This window comes from Psittacula echo (genome assembly GCF_963264785.1).
Source record: "Psittacula echo genome assembly, chromosome: 1".
Classification (NCBI taxonomy): Eukaryota; Metazoa; Chordata; class Aves; order Psittaciformes; family Psittacidae; genus Psittacula; species Psittacula echo.
The window spans coordinates 54,904,928-54,921,560 of record NC_137735.1 but is presented as its reverse complement, the minus strand read 5'-3'; positions in this window follow the sequence as shown (position 1 = coordinate 54,921,560).

Genomic DNA, 16,633 nt, shown 5'->3' with positions numbered 1-16,633 from the left:
GTTCCCTTGGCTGTGATTTCACTGGATAGTAGGTAGGGACAGTGGGAATCTCATTCGTCCATTCATGCGTGTCACTGGTTAGATGACGAGGAATTTGGCTATGAATAATTCACACAAAAATGGATAGAATTATTAAACTGGTGCAGGGCTGCAGGCTTACATTGAGGGGTTCCTGGATTTTCTTCTTGTTCAGTTTTCAGAGGTAAATAGCAGAATGCAATTACTGTACATTTGATAGAACAGCTTTGTACTTTTTAAAAAACTCCAGAAATGTTGGACTGAATTCTACTGGATATAGGGATCTTCCAGTAGGGACCTTGCTTTCATTTAAGAGACCCATGGTAGTCCACAGGCTTTTCTTTCTGAGAAAGTTTCTTGTATGTTCAGAAAACATGTAACAGATAAACTAAGTCTTTCCATCTGGGGAGGGTGATTTAAACAAACAAAAAAAGTCAAATATATGGCAAAAGTAGAAAATCACACCAGGACATCAGCTTATCTCATTTATTTTATATCCTAGGTAGGGGTGAAGCCAAACGCTTGAGGCATTCACTCATTGTCTACAAGTTTTCACAGTGGTGTGTGTTATCTGTAAACACTTCAGTAATGTTACAATTCCAAGCTGAATACTGGAAAATGAAGGAGTGGTACTGTGTTGTTGCTGGCATTCTTTCAGGACAAAAGACTGTTAGCATAATGCTTGGGAGCACGGGTTCTCTCTGAACTTACTCATCTGAATGTATCTTAACTGAATGGCTGCAGGTGCTTATATTTCTTAGAATTGTATCTCTGAAATACAAAAAAGACATATGCTAAGAGTTCCTGTGGTGTTGTAGACTGATACAGGACTTGTTGGAAGTTAAAATTTGACACACAATAAACCAAAACTAGTGCTGATTTATTTTCATGGGCTGTTTGTAAACTGCAGTAAGTTGCTATCTTATGAGCAGCTCAGCACTCTGCATAGCAGTAGGCTGTTTGGGGACAAGATAAAGAGCTGGGGCAGGCTACTGTGGCAGTTATCTCATCATGCCTTCATATCAGCCGGAGCCCTCTGTGCCTGCTCACAACTGCTGCTGGTTCTTCTAAACACCGAGACTAAAATCTGGAGTCTGTATGGGGTGACTCAGGCAAGCGTATGCTGTTTCTGCATGTTTGTCCCATTTTTATATTGCAAGTGCAGCTACCATCCATGACTCAAATATGATTTTTGGGGTAGCAAGTGCCCTTGCTCTGTCCAGCTTCTAGTACAATGGGATCCTAGTCTGGGGTTTACATATTACTATCAGAGGACAGTCTGGTACAGCAATATTCTGAAGTAAGACGAATCCATTTGCAAATTGAAAAATAAAATGTGTATCGTTAGTGATGTTGAAAGCAGGGCATATTTAGGGGTGAAGTGACAAGCTGAACTGTTATGACACAGGAACATGCTGGTCAGTGCTCACTGTCTTGACCTTATACTGTAAATCTAATATCACTACAGTGAGACTGTGACTTTAGTTACTCTTGCATTTCAAGCCTGGTGCAGCCAGACCTTTGCTGGACTTACAACTATGGAAAAACACAACGTGTAAAGAGCAACAGAACTGTAAAAACCAAGAAACACTACCTCAATATGTTTAGCTAACCTAATTATTTTAATAAACTACTTCCATGCTGACATGAAAGTTTGATAGGAAGTTGGTGTTGGGGAAATGCACGCTATTGTTGCAGTGCAAATCTAATTACTCTGTGGGACATCTCACATGCTTAGCCAGTCCTTGGCCAAGGATTGCCTCAGCTCTTTAGCAGCTCTAACTTTTGAGAGCAATGCAAAGAATCTGTGACTGCTGCTTGAGTTAGGTGGCTTCCTGGTGTAAAACTACCCTGGTTTGAATGAAGAATTGATGACAAAGTAATAAAACAGTAGGCCGCCACAGAGAGTGCAGAGGTGGCTAGAGTCTGTGGTAAGTATCAAAGGAAGTCAGAGGAGGTGCCAGCAGAGACCAGTTAGAAGAGGCAACAGGTACCACTTCTGCCAGCTTCTAGCTCTACAGAAAATATTTTCTGAACATTATGCGTGTCCAAATACTGTTTGTCATGCTGCAGATTACTTGTGCCAATGTGTTATATATAATTATTTGGCTACACACAGCACTGCAAGATGTGTATTAATAACTATATTGGTTATTGCATATGGAAAGCTGATTAGAAAGAGTAAGCACAGTTGGGAGTACTAAAATTCATGTGTTATATTTGTACCATCCTCTGCAGTACCTTTCAGAATTATTTAATTTCTTATAGTTGGTAAAAGGAAAAAAATAAAAAAGTGATGTGTGCTGCTATGAGATGTAGGACGAAAAAGCACTTCAAGTCAGTGAAACAGTGGTAAAACAAAAATAAGCCAAGAGCTCTCTCAGCAGAAAGGGTAATTAAAGTATCCCCCATCTCTTAAGCATTGTCCTTCCAGGAACTATCTGGAAGTTCCTGTCTCCTCAAGTTTGCCAAGATCCCCAACTCAGTAAAAGAAATTGAGGATATGCAAGGTGCCCTCAAGAACAAGGTTGACATAAGGTAGTGGTAAGCATGCTTTTGAATGGTTCATGTGACACCCAACACATCTGAGAACACATCATGTTATCAGAATTTAAACATTAATCTTGAACTTTGTTTTTAAAACATTAGTTCTAATTTTAAGAATGATCAGCACTTTTGATACTGAATTTTCAGCATGACTTAGTTACTTAGATAATATTTTCTCTGCAATATGTATTCAAGAATCTCAAACAGATAAGTTCTATAGTACACTAATGACAGTAAAAGGCTGGTGGGATTTGTCGTGTTTTTCATGGCAATGTGACTGAATTAAAGAACCAAAATATGTACTAAGATGGAGGATGTGTTCTGGAGGTATTTCTGCTTAATTGCTTTCAAAAGATAGAAAGCTTGAAGTTTTAAAATTTGCTAACATGGGGACTGGCTTAGCTGAAGTGAAGACCTTCCATGCTTTTAGATATAATAGTTTCTTGGAAACTATCTTATGAACAGAAACTGAACTATTTCACTTACAGAAAGAAGAAGAAATTAAATAGCCATGATTGGTTAGATTCAATTATACTGTGCTTCCTAAGAAGCAGAAAGTAATAATGGCAGTATTAAAAAAATGTAGTAAAGATAGGTTGTCTCTAGGAATTCTTGCAAGAATTCCAGAGGGATGAAAAAGGTGTGATGAATAAGCAATAGCAGAAATAGCATTGTCGATAGTAAAGATATTTTCAAAGTATATTTTGGGTTTGCTCCTAATTCTGTTAACATCAGTGAAACTTCAGGAGTTGCTAAGTAGAGGTGTGCTTGTGCCTGTTACTAAGATCAAAGCTCTTATAGTTCAGTTTTCAGTGGTTCTTACAAAAATGAATGTTTTGTTATGCTGCAATGACAAGCCCATCAAAATAATCTTATAAATTAACTGATTGTATCTTTTTTAATTACTTGTGTTGTACATCAACCTATGATGTTATTTTAAAGGTAATCAAGGTAGTCACACAACTTGGTGATTAACAGAGACCTTTTCTTTCCAAGAAGTGAGTACCCAGCTATTTTTCTGACATCCTCCTTGGCAAACCATTAGTCTTACAAGCATGCATACACTAGTGCTACTTGTACATGTCTGGGCATTTGGGAAGAAAAAGGGGATGAAGAGACACTGGTCATTCAAATTTATGTCTAGGTAAAAGGAGTATGACATAGTAACACAAAGTCTTTCCCCATGTTTTCTTGTCTCAGCCAACTGATTGGGTTATGAGGGTTCACTGTTCTTGAGGGTTGTGTTCTAAAAACATTTTTAAAGTTTGTATGTCAGTTGAGGAACTCTATATACTTACGGATTCTCAATCTGAACTTCCTTATCTGATTACTATTTGACTGTATTTCCTGCCTGGGAACATAAAAAGGGCTAGTATTTCTTCAAGAAAAGACTTTGCTGATTACTGTTCAAACTGTTAGAGGGGCCAGCTGTGTCTATCACAAGATATTGCGTGGCTTTGTCACTGTTTTTTTTTTCTATTTCTTTACAAAACTGAATCGGGTTAGATGTGCCTGAAATGTGAAGAAGTATAAGGCTCGGGGGAGAGTATTTGTGGTAGCAGAACAAGAGATAAACGGGTCAAGACCTCTCTTTTCTGCTGCTTTCTGAGTTTAAGCATGTGCATCTCTTTTCTTCCATGGAGTAAAGGCGATATAAAAATGGAAAGCTGTCTGATCATCTATAGCAGGGCTAGAATAAAATCAGAAATTAAGATACAGTATTCTAAATCTAGGGCAGTGGCTTCAGCAGGATGATTTAAGGCTCAATCCTTGAACTTAGGGAGATAGGTAAGAAGGAGAAGCCAGGTCTTTAAGGTATCTGGTAATGGAGACTCTTGCAAGTAAAGCATTAAAATTGTTTGGAAAGCCTCTTGCCAGTAATTGCAGGTGTTCTGTTCACTGCACAAATGAACTGGTTCATTCTGTCTGTCCTATTAAATCTTTACTGGTATCTAGCAGTTGATCTGATAATTTTTATTGTTTAGTAGCCACTCTGTAGTTAAGGATACATTGTTTGCAATATCTAGATAGGGAAGGGGGGAAACAATGAAGTTTTATTGTGTTTGCAAACAGGTCCATTGTGACTCTGTGGTATAAAATCAGGAGCACAGCTTGACCCTTCAGTGTTAGGAGGGCAGTGCTGAGGTATGAAGTGTATGGATTTTTCTTTCTTGATGTCAGTGCAGAGAAGAAGAAAGATCTGAAACCCAACTTGCTCATTTGGTCCCTGCTACCCACTTCCCTTCCTTTTCCAATGTGTTTTGTAGTTAGTTGTCTGCTTTGCCAATAACATACAGAAAAGTATTGTTTCCTGGATATAGTGTATGTAACATATAAAGCTAGCATTATCATCATCACTTACAAGAAAACCTAAACATACCACCACTTCAGAAAGGTACTGCTCTGAAGCAGAACTTTCACCAAGGTTTAGTTTGAGTGCAGTTGTAGTGACAGAAGGGCTGATGCGGCCTTAAGTATGAACTGCTGAATTCTTACTTAAGCTGGCAATGCTGTATGCCACAGTAGGTATCTCTACTTGCTTGCAAATCCAGAAGCAAAATGTCAGGTTTATTTACCTTAAACTAGGAGGAATGCTTTCTAAACTTAGGTATCCATAAAATGGGTCTAAAACTTGTGTTATGCAAATTGTAAAATATCTCCCAATGACTGAGAGGTAACTGCCTCACAGGTCAGACAGTCATGGCTTACAACCCTCATGCATAAATCCTGGCATACGCTTACTGGCTTCTGAAACTGGAAGCATAACTTAAGGAGATCTGAGAAGCTGCAGACTGAGTCAGCTTGGATTGTCAGTTTGGTCTCAGTGCGCACAGTTGCAGGATTGAAACAGCATCAGGAGAGAGGAGGTAATGGTGCAAAGTGGATGTCCTTGCCGAGGGTGGAAGAGGAGTCAGAAGGGGAAAGGAGGTGGGCTGAAGAAAATGGTGCTGGGGAACTGGACCAGAGGAGACCATGCTAAGGCACATCAAAAACGACCAGGTGATTGGTGACAGCCAACATGGCTTCACTATGGGCAAGTTCTGCTTGACAACTTTGATGGCCTTTTATGATGGGGTTATGGTGGTGGTGTCAAAGGAAGAGCAACTGACATCATCCACCTGGACTTGTGCAGAGTGTTTGACACTGTCCCACTTGACATCCTTGTCTCTAAACTGGATTTGATGAATGGACCACCTTCTGGATAAAGAATTGGCTATATGGCTGCACATAAAGAGTTGCAGTCAAAGGCTCAATGTCCGTGGGGGGACTGGTAATGACTGTCCCTCAGGGGCTGCTGTTTGGACCAATCCTGTTCAACATCCTTGTCGGCGATATGGACAGTGGGATTGAGTGTGTCCTCAGCAAGTTTGCCAATGACACCAAGCTGTGTGGTTCAGTTGATATGCTGGAGGGAAGGGATTGGATCCAGAGGGACCTGGACATGCTTGAAAGGTGGGCCAATGCCAACCTCGTTAAGTTCAACAAAGCCAACGTTCAAGGTCCTACACCTGGGTTGGAGCAATCCCAGGCACAGCTACAGGTTGGGCAGAGAAGTGCTTCAGAGTAGCCCTGTGGAGAAGGACTTGAGGGTGTTGATCAATGAGAAACTGAACATGAGACAGGTTCAGTGTGCACTCACAGCCCAGAAAGCCAACTGTATCCTGGGCTGCATCAAAAGGAGCGTGACCAGCAGGTCAAAGGAGGTGATCCTGCCCCTCTACTCTGCTCTCGTGAGACTTCACTTGGAGTATTGTGTACAGTTCTGGTGTCCCCAACATAAAAAGGGCATGGAACTGTTGGAATAAGCCCAGAGGAGGGCCACAGGGATGCTCAGGGGGCTGGAGCACTTCCCGTATGAAGACAGGCTGAAAAAGTTGGGGCCGTTCAGCCTTCAGAAGGCTGCGTGGAGACCTCATAGCAGCCTTCCAGTATCTGAAGGGGGCCTACAAGGATGCCAGAGAGGAGCTCTTCATCAGGGACTGTAGCTATAGGACAAGGGGCAACAGGTTCAAACTTAAACAGTGGAGATTTAGGTTAACTATAAGGAAGAAATTCTGCTCTGAGGGTGATGAGGCACTGGAACAGATTGCCCAGAGAAGCTGTGGTTGCTCCATCCCTGGCAGTGTTCAAGGCCAGGTTGGATGGGGCTTTGAGCAGCCTGGTCTAGTGTAAGGTGTCCCTGCCCATGGCAGAGGGAGGTGGAACTAGGTGATCTTAGGGTCCTTTCCAACCCAAACCATTCTATGATTCTGTAAGCACAGACTATAGCATGCTACCTAATTTCTCAAGTAAATCTTCACAACAAAACTGAAATGCCTGCTTTACAGTGTCAAAATAATTTTCTTCTCCCTCAGAGTCACTGTGTTTGTGCAGAGAAGGCCACAACAGGGACAGCCAAGTTCTCAGTTGTCCAAACAAATCAAAAGTTTCAAATTGTCCTTTTAGCAGCATGTTTCTTATAAAACATCCAGCGCAGTCAGATTATATCACCAAAACCAAATATACAGTCTGGCATAAAGCCAGAGCATTACCTACAGTTCTGGTTTATCAAGAATAATAATTGTATCAGAGCAGAGGGAACTGAAATACTCTAGCACTTGAGTACATAGTAATTAATGACTCCTTAATAAGTACTTGGTGAAAGGCTGACATACTGGGTGTTCCCGGTAAGTGACTGAAAGCTTCATTGTTGGTGTGGCAGAAACTCAGACCTGGGTTCGTAGCTGAGTTCTTTCATTACGTCCTCAGTTCCTTAGCAAATGTAGTTGCTTCTGAATCTACTTTCATGCTAGTACTCATGTGCAGAGGCCGTGGATACCCTACTTGTCCCTTCCCGAAGGATTTTAGAAGTACAGAGTTTCTCACTAACACATTGGTGTGAGTAGCTGATTGTGCACTGTACATATGCTTTTAGAGTCTGGATTGAGATTAGCTTCTTAAAATCAACCCTATAGACTGCACTAAAAATAAACCAATGCCCCACTTATATTTGGAGGCTTTCAGATCCTGGATTCCAACCTAACTACAGTATGGTCACTCTGTAATTAAGGATAGCTTCCTGTGGATTAGCAACTGTGTCTAATCCCAATGTAAATGAGATCTATTAGCTCTTTGCCCAGCAAGTGTTGAATAACTGGTTTAGAATATTAAAATAAAAAAACCCTAGCATTTGGTGTCTATACTGTAACTGAAACAGCTTTGCCAGGATGTAATTTATCTTTTCACTGTAATGGCAGACTTTCTTCATTTGCTTCTATAAGAAATTTTCAATTTTATGAATGAATACTTCAGTGTTTGACAAACTCTGACTCGATACATCAAGTATTGTCTCCATTGATAAGAAGCCTACATGATTGTTATAAGATGTGACTTCGCATAGCTAAGGACACGTATTACAAATCCTACCAATCTGTCTATATTTACCAATTATTTTACAGTTCTTTCCCATGTGCAGTTCTGTTGCTCTAAAGTAACTTAAAACTACCATATGGAGTCTCAAGTTGTCTGAGTCAACAAGTGCCATGTTTATACTGTCCTAAACCTCATGTATTTTTTGCATTTGTGCAAAGTGCATGTACAATTTTGGAATAAAGTTTTCATGTTGATCTATACAACTTAGAGGGACAATATCTTTCTGCTTTGATGAGTCTTAGAATTTTCAAGTAGCTGCATATAATCTAGTGCTGTTCTGACCTCACAAGTATACAGTGTTTTTCCTGGCAGCAACAAGCAAAACCCTGCCTAAACAGACAAAACTGCAACTTTTGTGGCAGGATGACAGTATTGTGATTTTTTAGAATGGGTTTCTAAACAGATTCTTATGGCGAATCAATCTGTTTATGGCTTGGTAGGCTACATTTATAGGTCTCCTGATAACATAACTCTTTGTTTAGTGTAAAGTATATAAACAGGAATAGCATCAGTCCAGGGGAAGGTGATGTGCTAAAAAGTAGATAATATTGAGAAGACATGAAGTAACTTCTGGAGGATGATTACATGTGGAATTCTCAGTATTTAAACACAATGAATTGAAAGAAAGCTCAGTCTTGCAAGTTGATTGTCTTTAGCGTTGCTAGCAGCCTCAAGGAAGTCCTTCCTGTTGATATAGCACTAAAGCTGTATGATCACAGTTGTTAAACAATGGAAGCAAAACAGCCCTTGCAATCCCAGAAGAAAGTAGAGTGCTGGTATCTGATGTTGAAGTCTAACCTCTCCGTCCTTCATTTAGAGGAAAGACTACAGGGTTTATTGATTCGAGCCAGATCTGGAGCTGCAAATAATCCAGACAGCATGATTTCGGCAGCTCAAATAACTTAATGTGTCATGAACTGGAAGATGATGCAGAGCTAAGGAGCATCTTCTAGTTTTTCTGGTAAATACTTGGCAATACTTAATTTCAAATGATTTTGGTGGTGGTGGTGGTGGTGGTGTTCTAGCTTCTGTGAAAGTGTCTGTAACTGCTGCTAGCCAGCACAGTTTAGAGCAGCCTTTGGCTGTTCCAGGACAAAAGCAGTTGTGCTGGGTTCAGCTGTAGCAGTCATTTTTTGACTTCTTAGTAGCTGGTGCAGTGCTGTGTTTTCAGCTTTAGCCTGACACAACAGGGATTTAACACCTTTGCATCCTCCGGATCCTTCCGTGCTGTCCATGAGCTTGGCTTTCTGACTTGCAGCCAAGTCTTCAGATCTCTGCAACTGTCTGCTTGCTGGGAATGCTGCCAGATGCCAGCACCTGTCAGAGCAGAACAAACGGCATGGGCACAACCCTTGCTGTTGATCAGCAGGGTGCTGGGATTCAAGGGCAGGGGCAGGCCAAGAGGACAGCTGTGAATCTCCTCCTCTTGGCAGGAGCTGTGCCACATATTCTCTGATACCGTGGATTTGATGTAACAGGATTAAAACGTAGTGCCCTAAAAAGCAAAGAAGCGTGTTACAGATTAAAAAAAAAATGCAGTATAGTCATGAGCCATTACTGAATGAAATGTGTTTAATTTTGTACAACTTGCTAGGAGGCAAGTGAGAACACTGTTTGAGGTAACGCACATTAACTTTCTCAGAATGATTCCAGTTCCCTGCTCAGCAGCAAACTTGTTGATCTGATCTTTTGTTGATGTATGGCCCCGACTTTCCTCTCTGTCTGCTTGTCTTCTAACAGCCATCTATGACTGCTGTGTTGTCCATATCCATGCCTCTCTGCTGTCTCTGTGCATCTGCTCAAAATGATGAAACTGATTTAGGCCATACAGTACAGCTCTGTGGCTTTATCTAAATAATTTTATTTCTCCTTACACATTAAGAGGAGAGAGAGAGAAAGCCCCTCATCCTTGTCCAGTCCTTTCCCTATGAAATGCAAAATTCTGGCTCTTAAGAAGGTGCTTTTCATTGGTTTTAGTGAGGGAAAGGCTTAGTTTGTTCAGTGTTAAACACAATAGTAGTTAGTGATCTAAAATAACGTAAAATCTGAAGTTTCAATTCAAGAATGTGAAATGGCTTTAAAACCAGAACAGTTGCTCATTTTTAAGAGCTGCGATGGATAAGTGTTCATGGTATCTTTCTGATGGGAGTTTGTTTTGAATAAATCATTTGGAAGTGTTTTGGTTGTTTAGCACAATCTTTCTTGAGTGTTGACAGTTGTTTTCACATACTGGAATATGGGAATAACTTCACAGTTAATATTGTTATTTGTTCCTTCAGTCTTGTAGCAGGAGATAAAGATTTTCTCGTTCTTCAATTTAGCATTATGATCAACCCCTACCTGCGTCCAATTCATGTATGAAGACCATATCCTTGCCAGATTTTGTGATCAAGAAGTCAAATCCTATTGCTTCCTTAAAAAGACCAAAAGGGAAGTTGTGTATATGTACAACATTTGCCTGCAACTTAAAGTCACCATTGATTGTAGTATTAGGGCAGGTGTTAGGCATTGTGTTTTTCTGTCATGAGGCTAACACCTTTCTCCTGTGTTTGTAATAGCCATCAAAATGTCTCAGAGAAGTCTAATCTTTTTTTAAAATATACAATGAAATAATTTTGAATTTTTGGTGCATTCACCAGAAAACTCCATAACAAAGTATGGAGAAGACACTGGAAACAAGAGACCCCAGAATAGCTGCCCTTGAATGGCCTCTGTAGAGTCCTGTCCTTTGACTTTTGTCAAAGGGGGTGGCGTAAGGCACCAAGAACAACCTATTGCTCTAGCTGCGTCTTCCTCCGCCCCTTGTACTCTCAGGACAAGGAGGTTTTGTTCAAATTTCAAACACTCTCATATTTCTTACTACCAAGTGAAGTGAAGGACAGAGGGGAAAGGTTTACTTTCTAAACAGTAGGGAAACCTACCTGAGAAGACAAAAGTATTGAGATGAAGGTGTCATAGTCACAATATGTATTAGCTGACACTGGCAGAATCTCTTGTCTGTAAACAAAGGTATGTATACTTATCACTAAATTATCTGAATTGTATTTATGTTACTTTCAATCACCTAGATAGGATTAAGCAAATCCATTTTGAATTTTTGTCTGTTTAATAAGTGCATGATAATTCAAGCATTATTTTTAATCACAACAAAAGCTTTAAACATCTCTTAGGGGAAAAAAATCCTAGGATGCTAAAATGCCAAGAAAATACTCTGTAAAAGTGAAGCATGTGTGATATTGCATAACACATTTAATGATTTATGCCTTGGAAATTCCTAAAATTTCACAGAATTAGTAAATTTACAATGCAAAACTTGTGTGTGTTTTTGGGTCTTTAATGATGTAACGTGTGATACTTTAGCAATGCTGTTCAAATTCTCTAGCCGTTTAAAACATGAAAGTGCTAGAAGATACACCAATACAGTGAAATTAATATGTTCTTAATAATGTTCTCTATACCTCTGAGGAGAATAAGGTAATACATGATGCTGTGCTTACTAGCCCTGAGCTGATAATTGTAATGGGCACTGCAGGAATAAGTTGGCTGTTCCTGCTCTCTTAAACCATTCTGTTTCTGACAACTTCTGATGTTACCAGTCAGTTTGAGGTTGCTTCAGATTTCTCAAACACCATGTGAGTGGTTATTATGTTTAAGTATGTTGGAAATGACAAGAGCATGAAAAAGTTAAAATGCAGGACCATATTTGAGAACCATTACTTAATTCTGGATTCCTCTGGCAGTGTAGTTACAGGTTCAACACCCCCTTCCTGCTCCCCAAATAGTTATTTAATGCTTTCTAAACCCTTCCTTTGCTATTCCTTGTATGCTGTGAAATCCAAAGATCATGTTTTAATGCTCTGCTTCAGCTGGCCTTTGACAGAAAACTCATGTGGCCTCTTGGCATTTACCACTTGACCTGATGACAGATATTTCAGTGACGTGGCAGCTTTGCCACACATGAAATCTTTTGCCTGTTGTTTATCTCAGAGGTGTTAGTGGTGAATGCTTTTCCTAAAAAAAGAGATTAGCTCAAAGTTTGGAACAGTTAGGGAGGGTCACCTCTTACCACAGTTAGGTTATGTGTTGCTAGAAATAGGAGATAACTTCATGCTTCTCCCATGTTACTGTGACCAACTTTGCTTCCTTGCTCCCAAGCAACAAAATTACAGGATGTCCTTAAATTACAGGGGCTTCTGTGTCTTAAGGTGTTTTTGGTTTTGTTTTTTTATTTAATAAAAGTCTTGGTAAAGTGCTTTGCCTCTCAAATTTTGAGCTGACCCGTTTTGGTTCTGTTGTTTAGGAATTTAATCCTAAACACAGCCTTGCCCTTGTTGAATGGTGTTTGCAGAAGACCTCTTCTCTAGAGGAACAGGGCGTGGTGTGCAGTAGGAGTTAAAAAAAAGAACTGCACTATGTGTAAGTTTCCCAGTCCTTAAAAACTAATGTAGTATTTTCTTCACCCACAGTTTTTAGGAAGATGAGCTTGTTAAACTGAGTATTCTTGAAATTCTCGGATGAAGGTCATGCTTGTGATCCCTATTGCTATTAAATTATTGCTTTGGTTACTGTTCAGTGAGGACTGAAACTGTGTTTACTTATCAGGGTCAATCTGCTGAATCTTTCTTTCCTTAAGAATTGTAAGTAACCACAAGCAACTATGATAGGAATCTCAACAACAATGTGGTGTCAGTAGTACCGATAATTGCTTACTTATGAAGCTTTTTGCCTGTTTATGCTGTGCTCTTGTATGGTATGGTGGTTTCTACCCAACCTTAAACTGAACCATTTCTAGGGTAGTTGCTTAAGGCCATTTGTTTTGTTTTTTAAGTCGGTTCTCTTCTGGTTATTAGCTCAGAAAGCACACAAGTATGGGACTATATGAAGATAGGCTGAGAAAGTTGGGGCTGTTCAGCCTGGAGAAGAGAAGGCTGCGTGGAGACCTCATAGCAGCCTTCCAGTATCTGAAGGGGGCCTACCAGGATGCTGGGGAGGGACTCTTCACTAGGGACTGTAGTGATAGGAAAGGAAGAAGTTCTTTATTGTGAGAGTGGTGAGACACTGGAATGGGTTGCCCAGGGAAGTTGTGAATGCTCCGTTCCTGGCAGTGTTCAAGGCCAGGTTGGACGGAGCCTTGGGTGGCATGGTTTAGTGTGAGGTGTGCCTGCCCATGGCAGGGGGGTTGGAACTAGATGATCTTAAGATCCTTTCCAACCCTAGCTACTCTATGATTCTAAGAACTGAAAAACTAAAATAAGAGTTACTTCAGAATAATTTCATGATCTGTTCATGTTGGTATACTTTGATGGCTATACAGGTGGATATAGAGGGGCTATTTCTTCTTCTATAGCAACTTACTGTCTGCTTCTGCAGTCTAGAGCTTGGAAAATGCTGTTTCCTCAAGCTCACGAAAACAGGGAAAAGCTGACTTGAACTCTTATGTTTCTTTTCTCCCTGTTGAGCTTCTTTGAAGGGACACCTTTTGGAGGCCAAGCAAATAGAGATCACAGGACTCTTAATTTTTTGACTTACAAATTGTGATTGTAATTCATCCTCTGTTCCGCTTTGCCAGAGAGATTCTACTGTGATTTGTACCAGAAGAGCATAAATTGATTCAAAGCACTTAACATAACGTATTTAGTCTTCAAAGACCTTTAAAAGTGTTCAGTTGCTAAAAATCTTCTGCAGCATTTTAGGGTTAGGATGATAAAACAATGTGTGAATTGAGCTGTAAAATTATCAGACACTTGTGTAGCCAGCTGCCTTAAAATTAGTAGTATTGAAGTAGTTCTCTGATTTCTCTTGTGAATTTTTTCATGTGGCCTGCAGTTGCAAATCTGTAACTTGTTCAGGAAGCATTCTCTGCCAAATGTTTGTACTGTGTTATTCTTTAGCTATTTTAACACTTTCGATTCCGCAACTGATAGTAAATACACTTTGGAAGGTTGTGATGGGTTTTGTTTGTTTGGGGTGCTTTTTCTTTTTCTTTTTTTTTTTTTCTTTTTTTTTTCTCTTTCTTTAAGGTTTGAGTTTAAGCTGTGGTAAACAGAGATGTGGGTCAGTGGAGGTTTTCCAGTGTGCTGACCTGATGATAAGTGAGCATACAGCTTCCAAAACCTTGGGGCTTTTAAAGGTTGGTTGTTTTTTGGTTTTGTGGTGTGTTGGTTTTCTTTGTTTGTTTGTTTGTTTTTTTTAAAGTCATAGAAACTTTCTGGTTCTGTAAACTCATGACTCCTTTAGAATCAATGCGCAGGTGCGTTCATGACTTCAGCCTTCCTGTTCTGCACACATTGTGTATAAAGACTGGTCAGCAGAGCTGGAGGTACTCCTGCCTCGCTAAGCTAGGCTTAATGGTGTTAGGCCTAAATGAGAGTACAAGGTTTTGAAGCAAAAATAGTTGAATATGTAAAGAATCTGTTGTCACTTACAGATGGGTTTCCTCACACACACATGCCCGTCCTCCCCCCAGAGAAACCCAACACCTGAACACACACATGCTGTAATGTTAAATTCCAGCACTTAATAAAACTCTGAAGTGTGCCATGCTGAAGTTACAAATAGCATTCAAAATTCTTACATAAACAGTGATACGAATTCTGAAAACCACCACTGTACATTAAATAGTGTAATAAAAAATAAAGGTATACATTAAATACTTGCTTGTGAGAAATAACTGTTGCATTAACATTCTGACACTTTGACTAGCAGTGAGAAAAGGTTCAAATTTACACTACATACTGCCAAAGGCTGTTGCAGACAAGTTAGTCAAATAATACTGAAATGCCACTGTGCGTATACACACCTATTTCTCTAGTGATAAGTGAGAATGCCAAGGGAATATCTGAATTTCATGTCCTCTTGTACTTTGCTCAACAGAGTGATGTAGCTTGGAAGACCGGACTCTGTGGGAAGGATGAATGCTGAAATATTCTGCTTGATTAGAAAATTTGTTGGGCAGAGAAAGTAGAAACCAGTGAATGAACACTGATGAGCAGCTACTTGCTACTGAAGTATTGTTTCCTCCCAAATGTGAGGAACCCTCACAGAGGAGCTTTCCCCTTCTTCTCCCCACAAATTCTAGTGAACTCTAGAATATGCTGTGGTGTAAGTTGAATCTGTTTATCAATTTACACATGTAACTGAAAAAGGTATTTGGTGAAGGAAGGCCTAGTGACATTGTTACCCTTTGGCAGGGCTTATTCCACTCCACTGATTTTTAGCACACAAGCATCAGCTCAATTAAATCCTTGAAGCCAGATGCATCCATGCTCTTCATAAAAATGTACAGAACATGGAAAACAGTAAGAGTTCTGTGTTTCACTGAACTGTGTATATTTTCCTTTAAAGGACGAGCATTCTAAAAATACTTTAAGTACGTAAGTTACTAATAGCTTTCAGATTCCTAAGATTGCTTTTAAAAAATTTGCAAATTCTATTTATGCTAACACTGAATATAATCTTCTTTCTTTGATAGATGCCTCAGACATTAAGTTTCGAGTGCCGTGTATAGCCTATGGGTGTATAGCCTGTGGCTGCATATGTTAAAGATTTTTCTATAAATTATTTAGTGGTAGAATATTCTAAGCACCTCTCCTGTTTGTGTTTATGCACAGTCATATTTTGTGAAATAAGCATGGGAATGGGTTCTACTGTTGTGTGAACTAAGTCCATAATAACTCACACATGTAATGCTTCAGATTTTAACAACATCCAGATGAAATAGGAACTGCCTTTGGTTGATATTATTGTGCTTCTGCTGTGTATGGTATTAGAAGCTTCACCCTGGCATGTATGAAATCCAAACTTGGTAAGTTTGTCTTGTAGGCAACCTCATACCTAACCATTATACCTAAATGTAAGGGCTTGTATGCATTTCTCTTACCTTTTTTAATGTCCTGTCTGGTGCACTTGAATGTCTTGATTATCAATGTGAGTATTCAATCCTATTTAGTTCTTATATAGACTCAAAGGCATCTTGTGGCTGTATTCTACAGCATAATTATGAGTTGTCAGAGTTTAGAAAACCTATTTTCTAATGTCTGATACTGTCCAATATCCTACTGCATCCCAAACCAGGAAACTGTTAGCTGCAACTGTGGTTTTCCTCTGAAGATGTCTTCTACCTTATAGCACCTTTTCAACCCTCTCATTTAATAGTTGTCGAAAAAATAAGCTGAGTTCGGTTTGCTAATCCCAGGAGCGTGGAAAGCACCTCTTTTAGAGATATGCTAAGCATACTGACATGATTTGCAAACTGAGAGCTGAGTTTTCATGTTTTCAGAAAGAATTTGCTTATTCAAGCATGTTTAGCAGCTGTATTTCCAAGAAACAAACAAAGGGAATGATGTATTGAAGGACACTGATCTAGAAAAGTGTCAAGAATAATTGTTTCTTCACAGGTCCTGTAATGGGAGCTTGTAAGGCTGTTTTGGTGCCTCCCCAGAAACTGTATTTTTCACCTCACTGGATTATGAGAAAAAACCCTAAATGTCTCCTGCAGCTGGTGTGTCACAGGGTTCATCTTGATCCCTGCAGAATCCAGCCTATAAAATACACCAGCATGTTGTGTATCAGACATCCTGCTGACACTACTCTGCTTATCTAATCTTACTAATATTGACATTTGACTGCTTCTCCTTTTTTCTCTGGTAACCCTTGT